Source organism: Chroicocephalus ridibundus, chromosome 5, assembly GCF_963924245.1.
Source record: "Chroicocephalus ridibundus chromosome 5, bChrRid1.1, whole genome shotgun sequence".
In the NCBI taxonomy this organism is placed as follows: Eukaryota; Metazoa; Chordata; class Aves; order Charadriiformes; family Laridae; genus Chroicocephalus; species Chroicocephalus ridibundus.
Genome location: NC_086288.1, coordinates 83,126,563 through 83,152,529, shown reverse-complemented (window position 1 = coordinate 83,152,529; position 25,967 = coordinate 83,126,563). Strand labels below are relative to the sequence as shown.

The 25,967-nt window shown below is 41.7% G+C and overlaps 1 long non-coding RNA gene across 2 annotated transcripts; it reads left to right on the top strand.

Annotated features, from left to right (window-relative positions):
• The first annotated feature begins 1,075 nt into the window (after positions 1-1,075).
• Positions 1,076-24,386, top strand: LOC134516561 (uncharacterized). Of its 2 annotated transcripts, XR_010071357.1 has the most exons (7): positions 1,076-1,616; positions 2,890-3,023; positions 10,440-10,510; positions 12,672-12,821; positions 14,261-14,469; positions 22,191-22,332; positions 22,579-24,386. It is a non-coding gene; the product is annotated as an uncharacterized LOC134516561 (long non-coding RNA). The 2 variants fall into 2 exon arrangements; XR_010071358.1 differs by lacking the exons at positions 1,076-1,616; positions 2,890-3,023 and adding an exon at positions 10,269-10,329.
• Positions 24,387-25,967: the final 1,581 nt, after the last annotated feature.

The window sequence follows — 25,967 nt, the reverse complement described above, 5'->3', positions numbered from 1 at the left end:
AAAGATTCAGTGAAAATATTCAAGTAACAGGAATTTTAAAAAAGCTGTGTTTTGGAATCCATTTCAAACAGAGCTGGACACGCGTCTCTGTTCAGCTGCATCCCGACCTGCCCTGTCTGGCGGCGTGCTCCCGCCCGGCTGGACATTCCCACCGGGATCCACGTCAGCCCCATCTTGTCCCTGGGGGTGGTTGTGTCGGGTGCCGGTTGGTGTGGCTTCGACTGCAGTCGCTGCTGCCACCGCAGCAGAAACGCAAAGAAACACCAGCCTACCTGCAAAACCAAGGTTTGATTTAAGATGCATGTGAGTAAGTGGTATTTTTTTAACTGAAAACTGTATGCTCTCAAGGCAAGCTTTTTTAAGAAATTGAGAGGGTTCTGTTCTGTATTTCTGCATACAAAGTGCGCAGCGGTCTCCTCTTGCGGGCTAATTTGAAAGCCCAGCTAAGTGCGATGAGGTTGTAGCTTTCTTAGTAGCCAGCTGTGCTGTGCTGTGGGATGGTCCTTTTCCGAGCCAGTGACAGAGTCTACGAGAGGCTTGAGCTTCAGGAAAGTCTCCGTAACGTGGCCAGTAGCCATGGCTCGGTTGGTTCCTCTCGCCGCGACTGCCGTGAGGATTGCAAAGGGCCTCGGTACTGATCATCAGGGTTGTATGGGAATGATGGGGTGTCAACAAATTATTAAAAAGCGTATTTGCTTATTACTTACTGGTTGGATGAGACCCAGCATCCCCTGCCTCAAGGGTTGGGTTAGCATCAAAGCTGCAGATCATGAAGATAATTTTAAAATCCCACCAATGAACTAAAGGAACAGTCAGAATACTTGTTCTGCTTTTCCCCTCCTTTCAGTATTTCACTATTAAACTGCTCCTGCCAGAAGCAGCATTTCCACTGGGCTTCCGTGAATGCCCCCGCTTTGGGACAGGTCTTTTCCCTTTGGAAAGGCAGGAGAAGAAACCCTAGGAGAAGATGTCAGAAAGACCTTAATACCCCTGCTCGCTCTGCATATGATAAAGTGTAAAATGGATGTCTCACTTTAACCGTCTGTTCGTTTTTCTATTGCAACAGCATCTACAGCACGCATTTCATCAACGGTGTGGCAAATCCCGCAGCCTATAGAGCGACACAATCCGACCTCCAAGAGATGATGGTCTTCAGCTCCTGCTCTTGTAAGAGATGCCAGTGACCAGATGGAGCACTAAAGAAGAGCCAATAATATCTGAACTTACGGACCTTTGATTGTGGAATTGTAAAAGCAGGCAGCAGTGCTAGCCACACCAGGGAAGAAACATTTCAAGCTCCTTTTGTTAGTTTATACCGAGGATCCGTTCAGCAGTGTCTAAATGCCAGCTAGCAGACCAGAGTCAGAGGACTTTCAGCAATCTCATTATAAACCTGCTGTGGAGAAATTTATGAGACTGCTATAAAACTTCACTCAAGGCTGATCAGTGCCAAAGAACATTCCTTTTCCACTTAAAAATAACGTGTGGCTGCTGTTTATAAATGATAGGGTTACAAAAGTGGAGAGGGAGAGGCGGATTTTCAAAGGCATAAATTGGGGTTGGACACCCATTCTCTCTTTCTTGGAATATCGGTCAATAAATTCCAAACAAAAAAGGTGAGGCAAAAAACTTTTACAGAGTTCCTGTGTAGCAAAGCATAAATTTTGATGAATAGGAGGAAGTAACGGTGGAAATTTGCCCGCATAAATTTTTTCCCCACTCAACAGGCTATTTTTTCCCCCCACTCTGTCTTTTAAAATTATAATTAGATTTTGGATTATGTTCTTTTGGTGATTGAAACTTTAAAAGGACAAGTTGCTAGAGTTTCAAAATTATCTTCTATAACTTCTCCTTCATATAATTTTATACCTGCCCGTATTGTCATTTTAACAGCTTCCTGCTGTGATAAATTGTAATGACCATCTGCCCATGATCACCTGTCAGCGGTAAAATATTGCAATATACATTTTGAAATTGGACAAATTAATCTTTGCGTGATAGACTTTTCCACTGTCTTATTTCTTATATACCTCTGTAATATTTCTTCTTCTAAATTTGGCTGCCTTCTAATTAATAAAATTAAATAAGAAAAGTTAGACAAAAGAAATTAAATTCCAAGTTGCCAAAGGACAAAGAGTTTGAGTAATATACACAAAAAGTATGACAAATATGTGTGCCCGTTGCACCTCTTTTCGTCAAGGTTTTACAGACAATACAGTTGTGACATCCCTTAATTTCTTTGTTCTTTAGTATGTATAACGAATATGTATGGATTTATTAACAGTATATATTTGCCGAGTGTAGTTTCTCCTTCCCGTCAACAGCACTCTGTAGTAAGGTGCAGTTGGTCCTCTTTGACGTGGAGGTAAAAGTCTCCGTTACGAGCGCTCTGCCTCCTCTCCAAGAACAAATTTGTCGTGTGCTTCTGTAGCACGTTCTTGACCCAGACACAAAAAAGAAAAGGTACCTTCTGCCCATCACTCGAAAATGGACAATGGAAAAATATCTCTGCCATCAACTCCTTTATTTCTAACTTCCCTTCCTTTCTCTGGCACTTCCTTGTACGGTCGAAGATCAAGAGAATGCCACTGGTGGCAGACAATCTGGTAAAGAGGATGAATTGTCCGTGTAGGACAATCTGGTAAAGAGGACGTCGTGTCACTGGTAAAGCGATCCAAGTCCTGGGATCGGGGCAGGGGGGGTTTGCAACTCACCTCCAGCCCCCGGGGTCCTTAGGAGTTGTGGGAACAGCCCGATCCTGCTTACAGAGCATCTTCCCACTCCCTCTAAAAGCCTCGGACACTCACAGGCAAAATCCCATAGAGTTGCCTCTTTGGAGGAGATACAAATTATGTCTAGATCATTAAAATGTCTTAAACCATCTTTCAGTTGCAGTTAAACCATCGGCCAGATCAAACTCCTGATTAAAGCCAGCCCCGCTCCTCCTGTCACGTCTGATGGCCTTTCGCTCAGAAATGCAAACCAATTTTCCAAGGGAGGAAAGGACCTGTTACAAACGTGAGGTGAGTTTTATCTAATCTAGCATTGTGCTATTATTTTGCTGTTTCCAGATATATATTGCTATACTCACAGCAGGAAAAAAAGGAGAAATAACGTTGTTGGATTTCCCTATACAGGTGGTTCATCATTCCTTATATACATATCCATACCTAAAAAGTTACTGTATATACTGCGTGTGGGGATGTTTTGTTGTGACATGGAAAGTTTGCTTTTCATAGTAGCACGTGATGGCAGGAATTTTTTTCCCCATATATGACATGGCACTGAAATATGAGGTGTATGATTTTGCCGGAGAATAACAGTTTTAACGCTCTTACATGTTTAAAATCCCAACTGAACATAATATAACTTTACTAGCTCGTTTCTCCTGAGGCATCAACACCATTTATCACCACTACTGCCATCTGGCATGTCTGAACTATCATGATCAGCATTTTATGTGGAAATGAAGGCATTCAATATGGTCTCTCTTCTCTAATGCTCCGAGGTCAGATACAATACTGCTGGAGGCAGTGGAGAAGCATTTTTATCACACACTTGAGAGGCATCCAGTTGACATATTTTACAGTTTTCTAGGTTAAGACCAGCCAAGCTTTTTCTTATTTGCACTGACCGGGCAGGGGGTCGTTTGCTGTAATAACAATCCAAGATTAATTCAAGTAAGTTTTGTTGTAGTGCAGTGTTAAAAGTTTGGCGCACGCAGCCAAATATTTGGGCGCTGAAAACCAAATTTCTGTTACGTTTTGCGCAGAGCTTAGAAAGGCAATGGAATCACTCGCCCAAGTGTTTTCTCCCCGAGAAAAGGCTGCACGGGGCTTGCTCAGCTGAGGTCTTTGTGAAGAGGTGTTGGCTGCTCTCCTTTTCTCGCCGAGGGTTCAGGGAATGTGGGCTGATGACTTAGTTAAGAGTATCTTGTAATTTAGGTTTAAAACTTCAGTTCCAGTGTGTAAAAAATATATGGCTGTTCCTTTTTTACACCACAAATTCATGAGTCTCTGTCAACTCCTAAGCCTCAGTAATCCATCATGTGAGAAGCAGTGTTACCACAAATATGTTTTATCATCGGCACCTCCACAGCCATTTGTGAGCATTTTAAGATAGAGGAGGAATTCTGGAATAAAATATAGGGTCTGTAACCCTCCATAGATCACACCACAATCCTTAATTTCTTTAGAATTCATCCTAACTTCATATATCTACTTACATAATTTCAAACTCCATTTTTCAGTGTGCCATTAAAATAAACACATTGGTTTTGTTGACATTATGCAGGTCACGAAAAATACAGGTAAATTTAGTATAGCCAGGACATGGTGAGCACACGGGAGGTTTTGGATATGTACGAAAATTTATTCTGAGCATTTCCTTTTATTAGCCAGTCATGCCTGAACTGCCTCATGCCTCTTATTTCGGTTGGGTAATATTATGTTAAGACAAAGAATCTTCCAAAAATTGCCATTTACTAAGATTAAAGAGCAGACGCTTGATGGCAAGCACTGTGAGTCAGCCAGGAGAGGCCAGGTTCTCTCTGTAGACTACTGCGTCTTTTGCTTGTAAAAATCTACTCATCATCACTCACGGTGGTTGTAGAAAAAAAAAAAAAAGGGTTGTCCATGCGTATTGATTTTCAGTAATTCTACATTAAATCCACTGAGCAGCAGATAAAGGGTCAAATTCTAATACAATAGCTGGCGCTTTACTCCGCTATTGATCTTGCGTTACTGCAAAAACCCTGCGGCATATGGTATTGTGCTACATGAATAAGACTAGAATCTTCCTCTGCATTATTTGTTTTAAAACCATAATCTCATAAATACAGAAGGCTAAAACTTACTTGATAGAAAATTTAACATAGAGCCACACACCCTACCAGTGAAATTTGTTCATTTTTTTTATTACCCTTGCTAATTCCATGTGTGAGATGCTGGCCTTCTGGAAAGCAAACGGATGATTTCCGTGGAAAGGTGTTTTTCAGATGTTTCCTGAATGAGAAACACCAGCAGTTATCTGCAATTTAGGGTGGACTTATGGTGTCTACTATGTTTAGAATACAGTTGGAATTAATAGTAGTCCCTCCTTAAAATGTAGTGATGTGATCCTGCCCAGTAGATCTGATGGTGCCCGAGCCTTTCTACAGTCGTGTTTCAGGGAACTTTCAGTTTAGGAACGCGTGAACATTTTGTCAGGTATTTCCATTATTTCAAGGGCCAACACATAATCAAAGCTTGGAAGAATTCCTCAGAAACTTTCCTAAATTCAAGCAGTAGTTTCTAATTCTGAAATATGTTTAAACTCCTGGGGGAAGACTGCATGGAAAAATAACATTTTCCTTTGTTTTCAGATGCTGCTAAAAGCACGGCACAAAATGTAGAGAAATCCAATGGAAGCAATTTAGCACAACTGAAAATAAGTAGTGTCTCAGTTTTGAGATGTTTGGGCTTGATGCTTTCCTAATGTCACCTGGCTGAGTTGAATGTTGTCTCTAACACGCAGCGCAGCACAGTAGTGGCAATATATTGAGTTTTTTCTTATCGTTACTTTTTACAATTCTAATCCTGAAAAAGCAAAGAGTTTCTCTTTCCCTTTCTTTTTCCATTGTTGTGAAAACTTTTTTTTTAACTTTTAAATAGCCAAAATTCCCTATTTGTACCTGTAGTCATCTGTCTTCTTCCACTTCCCAGCTCAAAAATTAGAAATTCACTGTGCACTGCAATATTCAGAAGGGAAGAGGCCAGAGTATGAACGTGAGATTCGTAGGTAGTGTGGCATGTATGTCATTTCAGATGTTGGGAGACATTATTTCAAGGAGAGAAAATGTAAATAACTCACATGGTCACCCTCAGCTCTCGAATTTCTCTTTCTTCTGTGGTGTCAGTAACCTCGACCATAAGAAAATATATTGAGGAAGAACAACCAAAAGTAATTAGCACCAGTGCCAAAATCAGGTTCTGCTTTTCTAGAATAATAGCTCAGGTAAACGATAAACTTAATATCAAGGCATAAGCCAGGTTACATAAATGTAGTTAAATTATATCAGCAGAAAGCCTCCAAATATCTTCAGCGTGCTTGGATCCTTCCGAAACTCTTAGGAGTAATTAAAATAATAAATGTGGATAAAATGAGAGTCTGTGCACGTCATTCATGAAAGATTCCTAAAAGCTGAGATACAGTGGAGACGTTACCGGTGATTTCTCCCGACGCTGATTCTGAAGATTACGTGATTATTGTTGGTCCCTGTTGGGGTCTGACCAGCTGTGGCCCTCGCTAGGAGTGGCACAGGTTAACAACACTCAGAAGTCATTCATTTTAGTTTGAAAATGAGGACTGTGTCTCTATTTTAAGATTAATTTTGAACAAATATAATTATTAAAAGATAGTGAAAGATTTTTGAATAAAGTAGATGAGGTCTTTGTATAAAATTAATTCTGTGCGTTAACATTCTTCAATTTTGATAGCTGAGGGCTAAATTTGGGTAATCGTTACTGAGTCATGAACGCAAAATGCTGAAATTGGCCATTTCACCTGGTAACTATTGAAAATGGGACTTCTATAAAACCAGTCTTAATATTGTCTCTGTCTTGGAATTTTATTCAGAAACACGTACATCCCTGCAGTTCTGTTATATAAAGTACCTGATGAAAGCTTTGTGAGAGGAGGGAGTATCTCTGTGCTTATATTAAATAGGTTGAAATAATCAGACAGCAAATTCTTTCTAGAGTTGGGAGCGTTTTTTTGCAAATGATTACATTTTGCTTTTAAATGATGGGTTAGGTTGTTGGTTGTGTTTTTTTTTTTTTTTCACAAATCCTCCCTCATTGACCGAGTATGCTAAGCATGTAATTAGCCTCATGCAATAAAAATCAGACTTTTTTTAATATTCTTCATTTATTTTTGTGTGGTTTTCAGAGATAATAGGGATATATTGCCAAGCAATTCTTTGTTTTCATATATCCAATAGTGAGATAAAGAATAATTCAGGGGGACATCCTGCAATAACTGTATTGGCAGCCCGTATGTCCAGTATGTGACAAATAGTGTTCACATTCACGTTATTTTAATGCAACACTGTAAGAAATACAGTAAACCAATCATTTATAAAATGGTGTTCTTACTGGTTACTTGTGTCTTTATCAAAATGTGAAATCTCTTGGGTTTATGTTATGCTTGAATTATTACAGAAAAGTCATTTTCATCGCGCTCCCAGCAGATTTGAAATTAACAGAAGAGCATAAAGTCCTGTCTTCCACTCTATCATTTGTTCTTTTAAACACGGCATTCTACTCTGTTTATTGAATCAAACTACGGGAAACGTAGGCCCATGTAGTGATGTTCAAACTATAGTCCTTAAACTCTTCTAAGGATGCTGGGACAACTAACCTGGACAAGTCAGCTGCTTGTCAGTGGGTCTCTATGCATTATTTAGGAATCCACAACTTTATAGACTATACCCGGGGTCTTCTGTTGAAAAATCACTTTTCTACGAAGTACAAATCATGCAAAAATTGAGCAACTCTCCCACCAATTCTGTGGGGTACCTGAGACCATTTCTCTGACTAAGCTGAAGTGTATCTACTTCAGACAGAAAAAGAGAAATGCAGTAAAATGTCATTTAGAGTAAAAAAAAAACCAAAACAACCAACCCAAACCCAAAAGAAAACAGGCTTTCCAGTTAGGTATTCCCATAATATTACAAGCAGCACTTTAAAACATAGCGGTGAAAAGCAGGTCACAGAAGTGAAATGCTGCTGTCAGTTCAGCTCTGGAATCTCCGAAGCCGGGCAGAGCTCAAACAGATCACAAGAACAGATCTGCTGAATTTGCTGTCTTCACGAGCAATCCCCACATCGTCTGTCCTATGCTAGAATAAAACAATCAGCAAAACGGAGGGGGGGAAAATAAATCTCTGCTCACAAAACCTTAGCAGTAAGCAGTTGACTCCCTACCAGACTTGTATCTTGGAAGCTGACAGGGTTCACGTCAACACAAACTGCAGAATCATTGGAAAAGGAAGAAACTGCAGATGTTAGTAAATCCTTCAAGGCAGACACAACGTTGAGTTCAAGCGAGGATACTGGAGACTTTGTAATGCTTTTCTGGAAGAAATTCAGAAGGAGCCACTGGGAGCACTTGCAACGGCACCAGCTCCATGCGTCACCTGCTGGTCAGTATGGCTTCTACGGGGCCGGGTCTTCATCTCTTTTACGTATGTGAAGACCTCGGCTAAAGGCAACCCTGCTTTACGTCAGTCCAGGTCCAGCTTACGTTGGGACATAGCTAATGCCAGCTTAGGGCCCGAGCTGAACCTCCAGCCCCAGCTCCGTATTCCCACTCCAGTCTGCCGGCAAGGCTGGATGTGTATATGTGCAAACAACGGTACCCCACCGAGGACACCTTTGTAGAGAGAGTGTGCAGGGTAAGGGAAGCTCAGTTCCTAAAGGCTTTTGGGTTTTGGAATACAGGTGATTTTTATGAATTCCTTGTCTAACACTGAATCATAGAATCACAGAACGTGTTGGGTGGGAAGGGACATCTAAAGGCCACCCAGTCCCACCCCCCTGCAGTAGCAGGGACATCTTCAACTAGATCAGGTTGCTCAGAGCCTCATCCAGCCTGGCCTTGGATGTCTCCAGGGATGGGGCCTCCACCCCCTCTCTGGGCAACCTGGGCCAGTGTCTCACCACCCTCAGTGTAAAGAACTTCTTCCTAATGTCTAATCTAAACCTACCCTGCTAGGTAGGTAGGTAAAACCATTGCTAAAATGGTTTTAAACCTGACTTAGCATCCAATGTCAGGGTTTGAGCAGAGGAGGAAACTCTCTCTGTCCGTGTCAGACACCCGTGAGCAGGAGGAACACCATTCCCAACCTGCAGGCTCTCGGGTCCATGTCCCCACTCCTGGTGGTGGCACACGAGTGACTCCACCTCTGCCTTCTGCCTTGCCGTATTCTGCTTGCTGTGAGAAAGCCATCACAAAGCATGACCCACCATCAGAGGGGACCCAGGGGAGCAGGAGCCCAAGACCGGCCCCACACGTACAACCACTCCAGTGCAGATGATCTGGACGATGCCCAAACTCCATCTTTCCCTCCACATTTCAATCCCACGTGGTTCAGGTTCTGTTTCACCAAGGTCAAGATTCTTCACGTGTCTTCTTGGGAAGGCTGGTCCCTTATGGTGGGATCAGGAACCCTGTTGGGAAGACTTCGGTTGTGAAGGTAGAGCTTAGAGATGTCTTTGAAAAGTCTCATGTGTTAATCCAGTGCTTCGTGTTGTGCTCAACAGCACACAGATGCAGTGCATACCTCGAGGAGAAGACAACAATCATAAAGCACGAAAACCTGTTACAAACTCTAAATTCAGCTATGATAGTTTTCTAATGCAGACATTTAGTTTACTGTTAGAAAATAGATAATTCCAGAACAGAGGCGAGACTAAAAGACCTCCACTGTTATTACAATTTCTGTTATTAGAGTGAAAATTACTTCTGATATGTTAGCGTAATAATACCAAATACAAATATATTTACATTATCACAACTATTTTGCACACATTTTTAAAAAATCCATCTCTTTTAATATTGAAAAGCTGAATATTTTAACGATTTCTTTCTTCACTCACTGCCTAGCCATTAATATTTCCAAATAGCTTTTCTCATTCCCTGAAAACATACGTTTCAGTATTCATTGAAGGAATTAAAATTAGCACAGATTTGGAGAATTAAACATGACTGACTGGGATAGCAAAGAGTCCTGGGGGAACAGTTCTTCCCAGTTTTGCAAGAGACTGTTGGAATCCTGTGGGAAATAACTAATCACCGAGGTTTTTTCCTAGCTTCATATATCCTTTCGTACTCTTCCCAAGAGATAAACATGTTTTATACGCTCTCTAAAGGGAGGAAGGAATGGCTTGATTTATTTATATTTGGTTTTTGAAATCTCAGAATTGGAACTCTTTGAGCCAAAAAACAAAAATGGAGACTCTAAAAAATCAGAGTTCCTAAATTACTATATCCCAAACTAAACTGGGGTCTGTGTGATGGCCAACGGCGGCACTAACAGAGGCCCTGAAAGGCTTTCGGCACCCAGATCAAAAGTAGCCATTTATTATACTAAAAAACTGACAGGGTTCATCACAAATATTTGCTTTTGTATTAGATAAAACGAGATTAGTGCAATATTGTATACAAACAGTATCTCATGAAGAGAATAATTATCACTTATACATTGATTTGTAATTTTTTCTTTCCAGATGGTTTTATGTACAGAATTCACGTTGCTGTGAATGATGGACTTGAGCTACCATCTCCCTGGTGGGTTTGAAAGATTTGAAAGTTTTATTTGCTCTGTCTTTATCACCCTTCAAATATAGATATTGACTATTTCTTTTCTCTTTTTCTTTTTTTTTTTTCTCTTTTTTTAGTTACAAATAAGTAATACAGTGGGGAAAACTATGAAAACTACCTTAGAAGAACATACATATTTAAGTGAAAAGTAAGTGCTTGTACGTTAGAATGTTTGTGCTTAATCTGAGTTTATGTACCACTTTCCTAATATACAAGATACAAGGCATTGGATTTATTACCGTTTCTCTAATTCCCCTGCAGTTTTATTATGACAAAATTATATCCTTAGGTAGAAGTGAGAAGACAGTTGATGATTAGTGTGCTATTACACCTTTCTGCTGGATGGTAATGGAACGTGTCTATAAATCTACCGGTTCAGAAATCGATGCAGATTATACCAGTAGTTAACTTGGGGATAGCAAATACTGTTAGGTTGGCAATTAGAATCATAGAATTGTCAGGGTTGGAAGGGACCTTAAAGATCATCCAGTTCCAACCCCCCTGCCATGGGCAGGGACATCTCCCACTAGATCAGGTTGCTCAGAGCCCCATCCAGCCTGGCCTTAAAAACTTCCAGGGATGGGGCTTCCACCCCCTCTCTGGGCAACCTGTGCCAGTGTCTCACCACCCTCATGGTGAAGAACTTCTTCCTAACGTCCAGTCTGAATCGACCCATCTCTAGTTTTGATCCATTCCCTCTAGTCCTACCATTACCCGACAGCCTAAAAAGTCCCTCCCCAGCTTTCTTGTAGCCCCCTTCAGATACTGGTAGGCCACTGTAAGGTCTCCTCGGAGCCTTCTTTTCTCCAGACTGAACAACCCCAACTCTCTCAGTCTGTCCTCACAGGAGAGGTGCTCCAGCCCTCGGATCATCCTCGTGGCCCTTCTCTGGACACGTTCCAGCACGTCCATCTCTCTCTTGTAGTAGGGGCTCCAGAACTGGACGCAGTGCTCCAGGTGGGGTCTCACGAGAGTGGAGTAGAGGGGGAGAATCGCCTCCCTCGCCCTGCTGGCCACGCTTCTCCCGATGTGGCCCAGGGTACGATTGGCTTTCTGGGCTGCTAGTGCACACTGATGGCTCATGTGGAGCCTCTCGTCCCCCAGCACCCCCAAGTCCTTTTCTTCAGGGCTGCTCTCAAGCCAGTCACTGCCCAGCCTATAGCGGTGCTTGGGATTGCCCTGACCCAGATCGAGGACCTTGCACTTGGTCTTGTTGAACTTCATGAGGTTGAAGTTCACATTACACTTCACATTAAAGACTTTTATTAAGCCAAATTTCAAATGCCTACCAAACAGTATGCTTTTTCACAGAAGCATCAACAAGAGCTTATTTTTCACTATTTTATGGTCATCCAACCCATGCCAGTTTATTGCAGAAAACGTACCTCACAAACGAGCGGGGACAAGCGAAACAAACCTCTCAAACCCAGGACATGGCATTCATTCCCAGGGTGTGTGCCACCACCGCTGCACAGATACGTTGCACCAGAACCTCCTCTGAACTGAGTGGAAGTAGGATTGTGCCCATAGCATCACTCCAAACCTCGTTTAACTACGGGCAATACCAGTTCACAGAAACCACAGCTTATAATTCTAGCAACCAATACACAGCGCCACCAAAGTTTCAATAACCAGCCGTGGCATCTCTTGATGATCTTAAAGGTCTCTTCCAGCAATAATGATTCTGTGATTCTATGATACCCGCACCTCTGAGCCTTTTCCTTGGGCTTCTGATGGCTGCCCGTGAAGGCAACAGCTTCTGAAAGCAGTGAGGTGGCCAGTTCACTTGTAGAAGAAGTTCTGAAATGCCTGTGCTGCTGAAGCATGACGTGCTTTGAACAATCCCTTTGTCATTGCCTGGTTTTTTGGTCAGTCTATGTTCTATCTAGTTCACAGTGCTAGGTCCCTGCTTATTTAGAAAAACAAATCAAAACACAAAAAGGACATGTGGAGAAGAACAGTTCTTTTTAATTAATGCACCGGGACAGTTCCCATAGCAAGGTGGCAAAACTCTCACTTACCAGGAAATACTTTGGGTTTCGTTTAGTGGGAAAACCTCTGACTGATACAGAGTAAATATTTGGAGGGCCTGAACCTAGACTGTGCTTCAGTGATTTTCCCTGCAAAATGAGAATGGTACTATTTTCTTTCTTCCATTCTTTGTTTACCTTATGTAAAAATACAAATAAATACATACCTATATTTACAGCGGGATTATACGGTTCAAGCTTTTGTGCTTGAACACCTGAATTGGAACATAGTCACACAAATGACCTTATTTTAAGAAATGTGAAATCCTTTGTTTTCAGAGGGGAATCAGTGCCTGCAAAAAATGTTACAAAAGAATCTTCCAAAAGAATCTGAGCCTCTGTGTAAATACGGAAAATATCATCTAACTGTTGTGAAGTCCAGAATGTATTAACGTCGCATCCCATGATGTCAATGCTGCTTTAGTACAAGTAAGTACTTACTTTAGTAAGTAAGAAAATGGTATTTTAAACGTTGTCTGTCTTCCTGCCAGTTATAAACAACATTTTAAAGACTATTCTAATAGAAACTGAAAATCCAATTTGAAAGGCAATTCTTAAAAGCACCGCACAGCACAGGTACCAGCTTTCCCCAGCTGCTTCCACCTGCGTTCTGTTCTTGCAAACCGTTCTCCATTGCCGATATTATTTCTCATATTTTCTCTAGTTAGTATGTGTCTCCTGAGGTTGGATGTGGATTCAGCTATTCCCATCTACTTCATAAAGCCTACAATTAAGACTGTATCTCATTTTTATAACTCACCTATTCTTTGGAAGAATTTTGAGCCTCTACTAATCAGCGAATGTAGCAAAAAAATTGGTACAGTACTTATTACAGAGAAAAGAACGTCAGCTAGATATGACAACTCGGACCAATTTTGTTTCACCTGGGATCTTTCACAAGATGCCATGCCCTGATTGCTTCCACTTATTTCTGCTCTCGTATGACCTCTTCTCTGTCCTCTGCAGTTTTTCCCTTCTGCTTCTCCTCACCTCCTTTCAGCTTTCTTCTCTTGTTTTTTTGTGGGTTTCTACTGAAATATTTGGTGTTCATAATCATTTGGATTAACAAATGATACGCGGTCTCTTGCTGTATGAATACTTACCATGCATGTAGCTTAATTAATATTTGCAATATTAATAGATCATGATGCAACGATAATGCTGGGATTTTTGGGGCATAATTTACATAAAGCAATTGTTCTTTATCTAGTGTAATTAACTGTGTGTTACTCAACTGATAGAGTTTGGCGGCTTTAATTCCAAATCCGTATGTTGTCTGTATCATCAATAATGAAGACTTGGAAAACTTAAAATTAGGCTAACAAACAATATCATGTAGTTAGACAGTCAAGTCTAAGAACTGTAAAACAAAGCAGTAAGTAGTAGCTTGCTGTTTCTTCGCACTAAGTAGGCATTCAGACAGCGATGGGGCTGTCAATAATCTGCGGATTTAATTTTTGCTGGAGCTAAACAGTCTCAAAGATGAGCCATCGTTTTTATCCTGGAAAAAGTATGATCACGAAAAGCAGGAATAAACTAGACGTAAAACTGGAAAATTAGACGTGAATTTTAAACAACTAAATGAAGGTAACACTCATCCAGTCCTAAATGGAAGGATAATTAATCCAGTTGATGAGTTTCCCATGCAGTATGTTTGTGGAGGGGAGTTAGGGTGCACTTAGATACTTTTTAAAATCACAGCTACAAATTTACACCCCATCAATGTAGTAAGAGGAATAACTTCATTTCAGTTGTCTCTAGGTCTAGAACAATGACCCTGCCCAGAGTTGTGAAACAGAAAATTGAATCTCTGATAGCTTTATCTTCAGAGGTTTGATATCTGAAAAAGGGCTCTGTGTAAATCGAAGTTTTGCAGAGGCATCGGAACTACTTTGCTGAAATAAAGAAGATAAACAGTGATTCCTGAGCCTGACGCAGAAATAGCAGTATGAAGACAGTAAAGAAAATAACTTCAGTGAAAGAAGAGAATTGGGAAGAAAAATCCACTGGAGCTAAAATTGAAGAAATAGGGAAGAAAAACCATAAACTACAGCATACCTTCAAAACATTTGCACAGGTGAGGAGTATGCTGCCTAACTCAGAGAAACCAATAGTGGGTTTTGGTACACTAGAGGTACTTCACATTTTTATTTAAGAAGTCAAACAAAAGAGCCCAACTATAAACATATGCTATGAAAAGTCTGAGAAGTGTGGCACTGCAAATAGAAATGAAATATTTTTTAGATTTCAGCAATTTTTTTTAGAGGTAAGGCATCATCCTGAGAGGGTCAGGCTTGTGCTGAGACCTCCCACCTTCTGCCCTAGTGCTGGTTTCAGCAGTAAAGCTCAGAACGGGGCAGAAACTCAGGATGTGGGTTAGCGGGCACGGGCTTACACGGCTTGCAGACAAACATAAGCCTTTAGTTCGGCCATCGCAACCTAACAGTGAAAAAGGATTGAAGGTAATAAAGCAATGATTAGCTAAAGTTATAGAATCAGGCTGAGTTGAATTTAACATTACTAATTTACAGGATAACAACAGGGAAACGTGTTTCAATGCTTACAGAAATTTTTAGGAGTAACTGGGAATTTCAATGCCTGTAATAGATGCTGATGTTAGAGAGGAACTGAGAAATCACAGACATATAAAGACTCAAAGTAAGCCTGGAGAAGAAAAAAAATCCTTGAAATCATTATTGCTTTCTCAAAATGACACAATGCCTATCTAGGATGGATTTTTTTCTTGCGGGGGGCGGGGGGCGACAATTTCTTGTCACTTTGAAATTGATAATCCATCTCACTCCTAAAATAGGGGAAAAAGCAGTGTGTTGAATCTCAAGTCGCTCCCATGGAAGACTGGCAAGGAAAGGGTGGATGAATTCCCAAAAAGGCAAACCATGCACAGTATCATTTTGGAGAGGGGATTTTAATACGCAGCTTTTGTTTCCCTCCCTATTTCAGAAAAGGTCAGTGTTTCTGAGCAGAAGGCTAAGATGCCGCGTAAGACAGCTGAGACCCTCGTAACACCACCCGAAAGTGGTTGCGCAGCCCTGGCAGCAGTGAGCGTGAGTGACAGACAGCACCCTGCATTTCAGAGGCATTAATAAATTAATGGCATCAATAAATGCAGTCAGTCGATAGATTACAAATACTCGGAATTACACAGCAGAGTTCTGCAAATTGTTGCCGGCTTCTTTGCCTGGAAGAGACAGACGTGAAATTAAAACTGCTGTGCCTGTTCCAACAAGCACCCTAAAAGCTTTACTTCCATGCACACCTCGTGTTTTGTGCTGGTTAGATCTGTCCTGGCCTGGGTTGCTTTAGGGAGCGTGAGCCTGAAACCGCAGAAGCTCCGGGAGTGTTTGGCAGCTGAGGGTCAACTGATGGTCGGGTGAAAGGCGCGTCGCTGACACTCGGGTTGAGTCCAAACTGATTTTGTACTCGGAGACAAAACTCCTGAGACGTGAGACGCGTGTCCTTACTCAGCTGTAGCAAAGGCAGTAAGAGGCAGGGAGGGTTTCCAGTAGCTCTTTGGTCTGTGTAGACCCAGCGAGGTCTTCTGCTCTACGGGTCAAGAGGGACCAGACTCACCCAGGTTTGTCGAAACTTGGGCAAACTCCCGATTAAGTGAGTACGGCTTGTACTCCTGGCATTCGCAAGAGCAAGACGAACATCTGAGCTAATTCGTGCAGTTTACAGGAGATTTAGGACTTGACGGAGGGCATTGCACACAGCCGTGGCGTCTCATCAAAGCTAGTCCCTGCTCTCTGGGCTTCATAAACCAATTTCTACTATAACTTCACTCAATTCCCCAGTCGTCTTCCTCCTCCTTTCTGCCTGCTGCAGAGGAGTGTGATGTGTTAATTAGGTAATTAACACATCTTCTTTATAATGAACCCGGCCTTCTCTTTATCCTGACTATCCACCCCAGAAAGAAGGATGTCAGGTGGATCAATTTACAGCAATCTAAGCTGTTTACAAGCATATAGGCAGTTTAAAACAAATAGTATGTTAAAAAGATCTCAATAGGGAAACAAGTTGTATTACCAGCTACTGTGGTAGTAAAAAAATGACATTTTCATTAGAATAATATCTATGCTGTACTCTCTAGTGCCCAGCCTGGGAAAAGCTGAGGAGCGTTTGCTAGAAAAAAGATTGGAAATTGTGCCCCACCGGGCAGCAAAAGGGAAGAGGAAGGGATTAGCCTGGAGCGAGGGGCCGCTGGAAGGCGCAGGGTCAGGAGCAGTGTCCTGCGGCGGTGGAGCAGAGGGGGTTCTCCCCTGCTCTGTCTCCTGAGGAACGTCCTCCAACGGGCGGCCAGGAGGGAGAGGCTCTCCCGGATAGACTGCCGCTTTATCCTGTTTGATTTAGGTGAATACTGTTATGGAGAGGTTTCATTTTTATTTGGATGGATGTGAGAGTAATAAAGGTTTTAAAAGAGCTAAGGCTAATTCAAAAAAGAGAGTAACGTGCTGCTTCAAAACACTGCTGGTGCCTTGCTTGTGAGTGACTGATCTCCTGGGCGGAAGCCACGACTGACAGGAACCGCTGAGTGTGGGGTGTATTGTAAACCCATTCCCTCTCCAGAGCATCGGTGAGCCGCCTACCAGGGCCTCAGGGTTTTGATTTTGTCTGCTTTGGTGTGGAGGGGTTTGTTGGCAGTTCTCCTTTAAAAAGAAAAGGGAAAAGGGGGGGGACACTAAACAACCCAGCAGTTGCACTTCTGTGATGACAATGGCAGATGATTACCTTGAGATATCTCGTCTTAGGTATTTTACATATCTTAACCAGTTAATGTTTTGTGAACATTTGCCTTGGCACCAGCTGCTTCCCTTTGTAGGTAAGTCGTTGGTTTTTTTCTTTTTCTTTCATGGTTGTACATATTCTCTTTTTGTTCTCTTTGTAAAAATGGTAAATGGTCTTTCTAACAACTGAGTAACTACGTAAAAGGAGTTGATAACTTTTTCCCATGCAGTGTTTAGAAGAATTAAGAGGCCACTAGCATGACTTTGTGCATAGCTTTATTCTGAAGGCCACCTGTGAACACTTTGAAGCAGCAAGAATCACAGAAAAAAAAAAAAAAAGCCAGTTTCTTATATCATAGAATCACAGACTGGTTTGGGTGGGAAGGGACCTTAAAGCCCCCCCAGTGGCACCCCCTGCCCTGGGCAGGGACACCTCCCACCAGCCCAGGTTGCCCAAGCCCCGTCCAACCTGGCCTTGAACCCCTCCAGCCACAACTTCCCATCCCCTGTATCCGTAGGGATGGGCTTCTCCAGGCAAGCACAGCACGGTGCTCTTGGAAAGTGTATCTATGTGATTCTGGACGTCCTTACCAGCTCCGGGCACTGTGGTGGTGAGAACTGCTGCGGTTGGAGGTGCTGGGGGTGTGCAGCAGCTTTTGCCACCGGCGCCCCTCTCTGCTGGGGCGGCTCTGCTCCGCTGAATGCCAGCCGGGAAGGAATTGGCTTCCTGGCGTTCCCCTGGGGTGCCGCCTGCCTCACAGCTCTTCCCGTGTGTTCTCCACTCCACGTCGCAGCAGCATGAGGAATTGCCACCCGCACCCGCAGAGGCATGTCTCCATTGAGCCCGTGGGGGTCCTGCAACAGCGCGGTGTCTTCGGAGTTGTCACCGCGGAGTAACCACGGCTCGCGAGGAGGAGGGTTGTACAATTGTGCCGTTACTTCCTTACTGAGCGCGTTACTGCTGCACAACGACGAGCACGGACAGTAGTGTGCTTCTCAGTTAAAAACTCCTGCCCCATGGAGAGTGGAATAAACGACGCGTTATTTCCCGAGCAGCAGCCAGCTCCATCACCCCTGATTGCTCCTGACATCAGCCTCTGGGATTCCCCCTCTCCTCCTGAACTCTGGGCTCTGAGAAGAATTTACAAAACAAAAAAAAATTGCCAACTGCTGTTCAAATGATAAGTGGTGCATGCTAATTACATTTTATATGGTGATTAATTAAAAATAACCGTGCAAATGTCTAATTTAAGAGTCACTCAATTCACTGTCTTCAGACACTGCCTAGCTGCCCTCGGCATTCGGTGCTTAGGCAATTTATTCAAGCTTTCAAAATATTCTCAAAATGTCTAAGATAATGAAGGCTCTTGAAAAAGTTCCAGCTAGCTTGGAATATATAAACAGAGGTTTCAGAACAGTAAAATAGCACTGCATATATTTGCATTTTTGAGCCGAAGTACTCTGTGTATACATAAAAATAGACCAGGAAGGGAATAATGGAGGTTCTAAATAATCTGAATATTTAGCTGCAGTGCGTAGCGGACTACTTCATAGATGACTTCACTGGCTGAAAAAAATTAAATATAATCTTACTTTGAGCCAACTTCTCTTTCTCTTGACGTAGGAAGCTTTTGATGCACGCGTAGACAGGGACTTTGCCTTATTCACGAGGTCGAGTGTGATAAATGGCCTTAAAAGCATCATCTGCACTGGGGCAGCTTCACCCCGGTTCCGCAGTGACGGATACGGCCACCCTGGCAGAGAGACTGGTGGTGGAGGGGCATTGACCGGGCCCTTCGCAGCCAGCTGAGAATCGTCTCATCTCTGACAATGTTCCAGTAAATTCCGGGTACACGGTAAGTTCATCTGCAGGGATATTCTGGTATTCCAGCAGGGAAAATTTATATCAATAAATGCAGAACGCACGCATTTTTCCAGGCATTAGTGATGTTCCTACTGCTCTCCAAATATTCTACTCAGTTTTTCAAAAAACTAATTTCGTAATAACATATACACGTTTCCTGGGACTGTTCTAGTTTACAGAAGTCTAGAAATAGAGTGATAAGCTTCGGTTCTGGCAGACGTTCCTACCTACAAACACTTCACAAGCATAAAAGTAAAATTCACCAGTTATAGTCTTAATTATGAAGTATTTCTCCAGGTTTTATAACACATACAGTGATACCCACAGTCGCTGTGATTATATGACACTTTCCACTCTTCCCTAAAATGAGTTTTATACACAGAATAATTATTTTCCTTTTTAATGGTTACATAAAGTTTACTGTTTAAACGCTTCAGATAGCAGCTGTGTAGAATCGTGAATAGGAGAGATGGAAAAGACACACTGCGGTAGGTTTAATTTTTATAGTTGTCATTTGTTCATATGAAACTTGTAACTCATTTTGTGCAAAAACCCTTGCAGCGTGCTATCTATCTATTTTTCTTTAGTCCTAAATGACTCAAGTGTTGGGAGTGACGGGATTCAGATGGCTTCCCACTGGCGGCACCTCTTGTAGACGCAGCGACGCTGGAATCTCTGTGCTTACTGAACCCCCTTTGTGTGTCCAGACGCTTATTCTGACGCTTTCCCCAAACTAAAAGAGCGATTTCTGTTTCGTGATGACCTGCCAGTGGGGGTGCCTAGTGTATTTCAGGCATATTTTATAGGCTTTGCTAGGTGATACTTGAAAAGCATACTGATTACAGAGAAGTAGCCAACAAGCTCCGTCATCTCATGGTATTCTCTATTTACTTCCAAAGGGAGACGCTTCTTCATTGAAGTCCTGGGATTTCATAAGGAATGCATTCATTCCATAATTGCTTTAAAGTTGGATAAGGAGCCAGAATATATGTTTATAGGTTTCTCCGGCTTTGCAAATACACTTCAGGCCCAGTTTTTGCGCTCTTTATGATCACGTACTCTGTTTTCTGAAGTAGTTACTTTTTCCTATGTAAATTACTTATATGAATGTATCCTGGATCTCACCCATAGTCCAACAATTAAAGTGATTCTTTGTTTCTCCAGGGTGTTTGAATTAGAAATTAAATTAGCAAACTTCTTTTTTTTAAACATCAACAGCATAAAAAAATAAGAGAAAGAAAAGCGTAATGCTTATGTTTAGCAAAATATTCTATTTCACTTCCCTCTTTTGATTAACTCCCCCCAGGCTGAAAGTTTCCCAGATGGGCTTCATCATAATATCAATCAGAATCAGGTGTGATCTCGGGTCAAAATCAGTGATCATCAGTTGAATATCTCCAGTATGTAAAACGGAGGTATATTATTCTACGTGTTTCTACTGTTTCTCTTTCATTTTCTTGTGCTTTTTTTGGACACTCCCAGGAGGTTTGATTGCTGCAGTTTCATAAGTATGTTTTATTTTCACCTGGTATTTGGCAGATTGGCTCTCAGCGTGGGCGTTATTTCCTGGGAAGCTTGAAAGCTGAATGGGCCCGTTGCTGAGAGCCAGCGGCGTAAGGCCGGGAGCTGCTGTTCCCGGCACAGCACCGTTTGTTTGGCACTGGGAAGGCCCGTTTCACGTTGGCCAGCAACACAAGGGATCTGGCGAGCACCAGGAAGCGCTCCATGACTCAAAAGCGGTGATGTCTTCTCTTCTAGCCGCGCTCTCTCTGCCAAGACAATGACGAAGGACAAGGCTACCTGGGCAGGCACATCCCTGTCTGGTCCGGAGCCCGCTCTTCCATGTCACCAGAGCCCACCAGTGCCCGCGACCACCCGAGAGCAGCAGCCCCACAGCTGCGGTCCCAGCCCGGGCTCTCCGCGGCCGCCGCTCCGCCGAACCGTGGCTACCTTGGGCAGACGTTGAGTGCCTTTGTCCCGGACATCTGGGTCCTCTCCCGTCCACACACAACCGCGGCCTTCGGCCTTCAGCACAACACAGCTCAACCCAGCTGCTAATTCTGACGAGCCCTAACTAACGCTGATAATCCCCCCTGTTCCAACCGCCTGAATGGGGCAAGTTCTAACGTTGGGAAGAGGCTGCTAGGATGCCTCACGGGGCTGCTTCTCCCTTTTCTGTCAGCGTATGCGAACGTCACGTAGCCATTAACATCTAAAGAGTGTAACCGTAACAGCTGTTTGTACTTCAGAACAATAATGATGACTCCATCTAATTCTTTGTAGTTCTTTTTTTCCGCACTTTATCCTCTGAATATTTCTAAAGTATTTTTAATAGAAAAACTTTATCTAAAAATTCTGCGGAGACAAATACCTAAACATTTTATAAGCTCATTTGCCCTTTTTACAGACCCAGTTACCATAACAACTTGAGTTGTCGCTATAGTAATATTATTTTATTATGAAACACAGTATTTTTTGTACACAAGATATTTTCATAAGCATCTTGACCTTCAAAATTAAAGTTATTTTAAAATATTTTTGGGAAAGGATTTCATAGTTCCATAGGACAATATATGCAAAGGGTAATTTTTTAAAAAAATGGGGTTTGTTTTTTATTTAGAAAAAATCAAAAAGTTTCTCCTTGGAAGTAACTGAAATCTTCCATACTTAAATCGTGAGGCTCTTTACTATCCTCCTACAAATTTTTTTTTTTTTACTCCTTTAATTCATTGGCTTATGAAAAGTGGAAAAGGTAAAGATATTTTTTAAAGCTTATTTTTGCTCCTGCTCCTTACATGTGTCTTCTCACATTTACAAGGGCATTTGTTACTTGAAAGCTGATCGTTTCTATTTATATGTGTAGGAACCTGAGGATCAAAAAAAAAAAGATAACGCAGGCTTTAGGAAATGCCTTCCATTTCAAAAGAAACAAACCCCAAACACATAATAAGTATAGTAAAATAATAATAGTCAGTATAATAAATATATAAATAACAGAATAAATATTATTGCATATAATATATCATTTGTAAAGGAATAACAGTTTGCCCTTTCTTACGCAGCCTGATATAGGTTATGAGAGAACTGTCTGAATTTTCTGTAAAATGATTATTTTTTTCTAGACCCAAACAATGTATTGTCAGGATACGATCTTTTTCTACCAGCTTCTCTTTGCTTCTCCCTTTGCAGTTTCCTATATTTCGTCTGACTTCAGGTGTATGATGAAAGCTGGTTCCCAGCGCTTGCTCTGGGTCTCCGAGGATGAAGACGGCCGATCCCCGGTGCTGTATCCTGAAGAGAGACGTAGCAAAGGAATCAAAGCAGCTAAAAGGTAGGTTCTCTAGAGCAAGCTGTTTCTTTAAAAACAAACAAACCAACCACCTGAAACACTAGAATTGAAGTTTTCAGAGGGATGCTGTTCTAAAGCAAGGTATTTTAACAAACCATGCACGTAAACATTGGTCTCTATCAGAATTCTAATGTTTGTTACAAAGAAGGTTGGATGAGGTAGTCCATAATGCAAGTTAGGTACTCTAATTTCATCCGGTCTGATTGTATTTCCCATATCTATTGTTAGAATCGTCTTTCCCCCACCGATGTGTCCAGCCACCACCTGTTTTGGAGGCGCTTTCCTGGGAGGTGAGAGATGCACGACGGAGAACTGTGTTTCCTCCGATTTTTTGAACGTTGCTTTAGCGCGTAGGCTCTGAGCAAGGGGCTTTAGCAATGGCATCACAGCCGTTCCGAAAACAAGTGATTGCTACCAATCCTTTTTGTTGTGAGTCCCGTCCTTTGAAACATTCAAGGCAAAATTTAAGAACATTGAACGGAGATCTTTGGGGGATTTACTGGAAGAGCAAGTGTTTTGTGGCTTTTAAGCAGGCTGAACATAAATGTCGAGTAGTGAAAAAATTTTTTTCAGAACTGGGACATATGTAAGAAACTTTAAGATCAAAAACTTCTTTAGAATGCAGTTTAATTAAGCTGCGTTATAGGATAGATTTTGAGTGGATTTCAATGCTTGCCATTTTGGACTTCGACTGTTGGAAAACTCCAGCCAAGTCTGATTCAGACGCCTGCCTTCCTCGAGTTAGCGATACCCTTCCTGCAGGTGTAGTAAGTGTTGGTAAATTTTCTTTGTGACATCACATACGGACTGCAGAATATCTTCGTCCTGATGTAAAACGTGTTTAACGAGTGCAGTATCTCAATATCTCTGTTTTCTGGTACGGAGCACCTTCTCAGATGACACTTTTCAGCGAAGCCGAAGCTGTATCCTTCATAATGAAGCCACGAAATTAGTTCACTCCTCTCTTGTTCATGTGCCACTTTTTTATTGGATTTTTGTGTAGACGACTACAATCGCTAATCAGGCACTCTTCATTTGAGCAATTTTACACTTCTCTAATTATGAATGTATTGACCTATGCATACGTAACAGTGTTTAAAATGCTGGAGGTCATCTTTGAATGCATTTTAATGCCATAATTGCAAAATCTGCATGAGTGGTTTCACTTTCTAGAAAGAAGGCCCACAAGGCATAACTGTTATGAAGAATTTCCAAATTATATTCAGTTATTTTCTGTTCACACATTTGACATTTTGTGGATTTTTTTGTTTCATACTGTACAACCTTTTAAAAAATATTCGCACTTTCAGCGATTGTTCCGATAAAACACCAAAATGGCTTTTAGTACTGTCTTTCACTATTTTTTATTTTCATCTCGCCATCGTTATCTCATTTCTCATTACCTTCTAGTCTGACACTACATAATAGGTCTTTAGGAGAAAGAGTGCTGGCCTTCAAGTAGGTATGAGACCATTTTTATTCCTAATATTTATCTCTGTAAGAGCGTATCCACTGTATAGACGGTGATAGTACATGCGCATAGCGCGTTATTAGTTATATATATCTGGCAATTCATAGTGCATGTGCCCTACCAGTGTCTCTGTGATGTTCTGTTTCTGTATAACACCATAGATAACCTGCGGGAGCAGTACTGCAGTCGCAAATTTATGGTCCCAACATAGAGGCTCTGAAGCGATTACACTGATAGGTCTTTGTTTTAATAATGTGAAAATTTATCTTCTACATGTTGAGAGCAGAAGCTCAACAGTCGTTATTCTAATAGCTTTTCTGATGAGTTGATATTGTATAAAAGAAAGGTGTTAGGTCTTTGGTTTAATGTTTGCATTAGAGGATATACTACATTCAACAAGGGTTTAGTGTGTATCGGTGAAATATTTTCATGCCTTGAAAGGACCAGCATCACATTCCGTGACGGTTACTCATCTCTGGAAATATTTCAGTTTTGTTATTAGAAACAATGAGGGAGTTCTTACGACCACAAAAATTAATTTGGATTTAACTCTTGTTTCCCTTTATCCCAGTACATAATAAATTCTGTGAAAAATAAAGTCACCTCTATGTACTGTCCTCTATTTATTTCCTTAACAAGGTTTGTACACAAGGAATCTTCTACATTTGCCATTTCTCTTCCCGCGTCTCGTTTTGCACTGGAGACGCCGTAGCAATGCTGTTTGCAAGTCTATGCTGTCCTTTGCATCTGAGCTACTAAAAATGGTAATTAATGAGCTTTCTCTCCAGCCTCACCCCCCTTTTCATTTGCCAGCGCTCTGCAGGGCTGCCAGAACCCTCAGACAGCACTCGTCAAACAGGCGCATTAAGAATTAACTTGTGTTTTCAGGGTCAGCGTGCAGAACTTTTTTTTTTTTGCTTTATGTTACGCACTTTCTCAATACAGTCAAGGAATTTTCTGGGTCTTGTTTTGCTCTCTTATCATGCCTATTCACAAGGCTTTAATGAAAAACCCACTTATCAGTGTGGCTGTACCGTTAGCCATTCACTATGTTCTTTTAAGCATGAAGGGAAAGATATGCAACCACGTTGGGCTTTATAGTTAATTATGGGATTTTTCTACAAATAGAACCAAGTGGTTACACCTAAAATGAGTTCTAAACGATCAAATTAAAAAAATGATGTTTTGCCTTCCAGTTGTATTGGCACTAGAGACGCAGGGCACTGAATTTAGTCCCATAAAGTTCCGCTTAGGCTTCTGAATTTAAAAACCCGGTCCGTTCCCGTTTGAAGCTCGGCATTGGGGTCGGTAGCGTGAAGGCAATAGCTGATTCCCAACTCTACACAAAGACCTGCCGCTCTCCCGGGTGGTCTGCGGAAGAGGAAAAAATGTCCCGTCACAGCAGAAAACGTTACAGCTGTGAGGGTCTTGGGGCTCTGCTGACAAAACTACCCATGACTAAGTCAAACGAACATTACGCTGGTTTCTCCTCCAGGTCTTAGTGTTTTCTGCTGGAGGGTATTGAACTCTCAGGTTTTAACAGCACGGAAATAATTTTGTGTACTGAACTGTAATAGTGCAATTCTATTCATCTGAAATCCTAGTTAAACTGAGCATATGACACTTCTCATTCAAAATTTAGCAATCTCTAGGACTGTCTTTTTCAGGATTTTCTGTAATGTTAGCACGGGCCAAGCTAACTGGAAATTCAGAACATCGTGTGTCTGCTTTCCCTGTGGACGTTTTGCTTCCATGAGACAGAACCACAGTTTTACAGCTGTTTTTTTTCACCAATTAGAAATAATCCATATGGAGCTATGATAACAACATACAGCTTTTGTCACCCAGGAGGTCAGGTGGTAAAATATCTACCAATACCTTCCCCGGGCAGAGAGAACCTTCATACAACTTAGATAAACTATCAGTTTTTATGTATTTAGCTGCCATAGATTTTTTTTTTGTACATTCTCTGAAATGAAATATTTACATAAGTCTGCACACATTCTGCTCAGTTCTCTGCAAAACCTGTCTGTAACACTAAATTAATAGTTTGAGCACTTGGACTTTGTAACATTCCCATCCCCAAGGACAAATTAAGGGTAGTAGGGGGGTCACAGGTAACACTAACAATATTTTAGAAATGAAA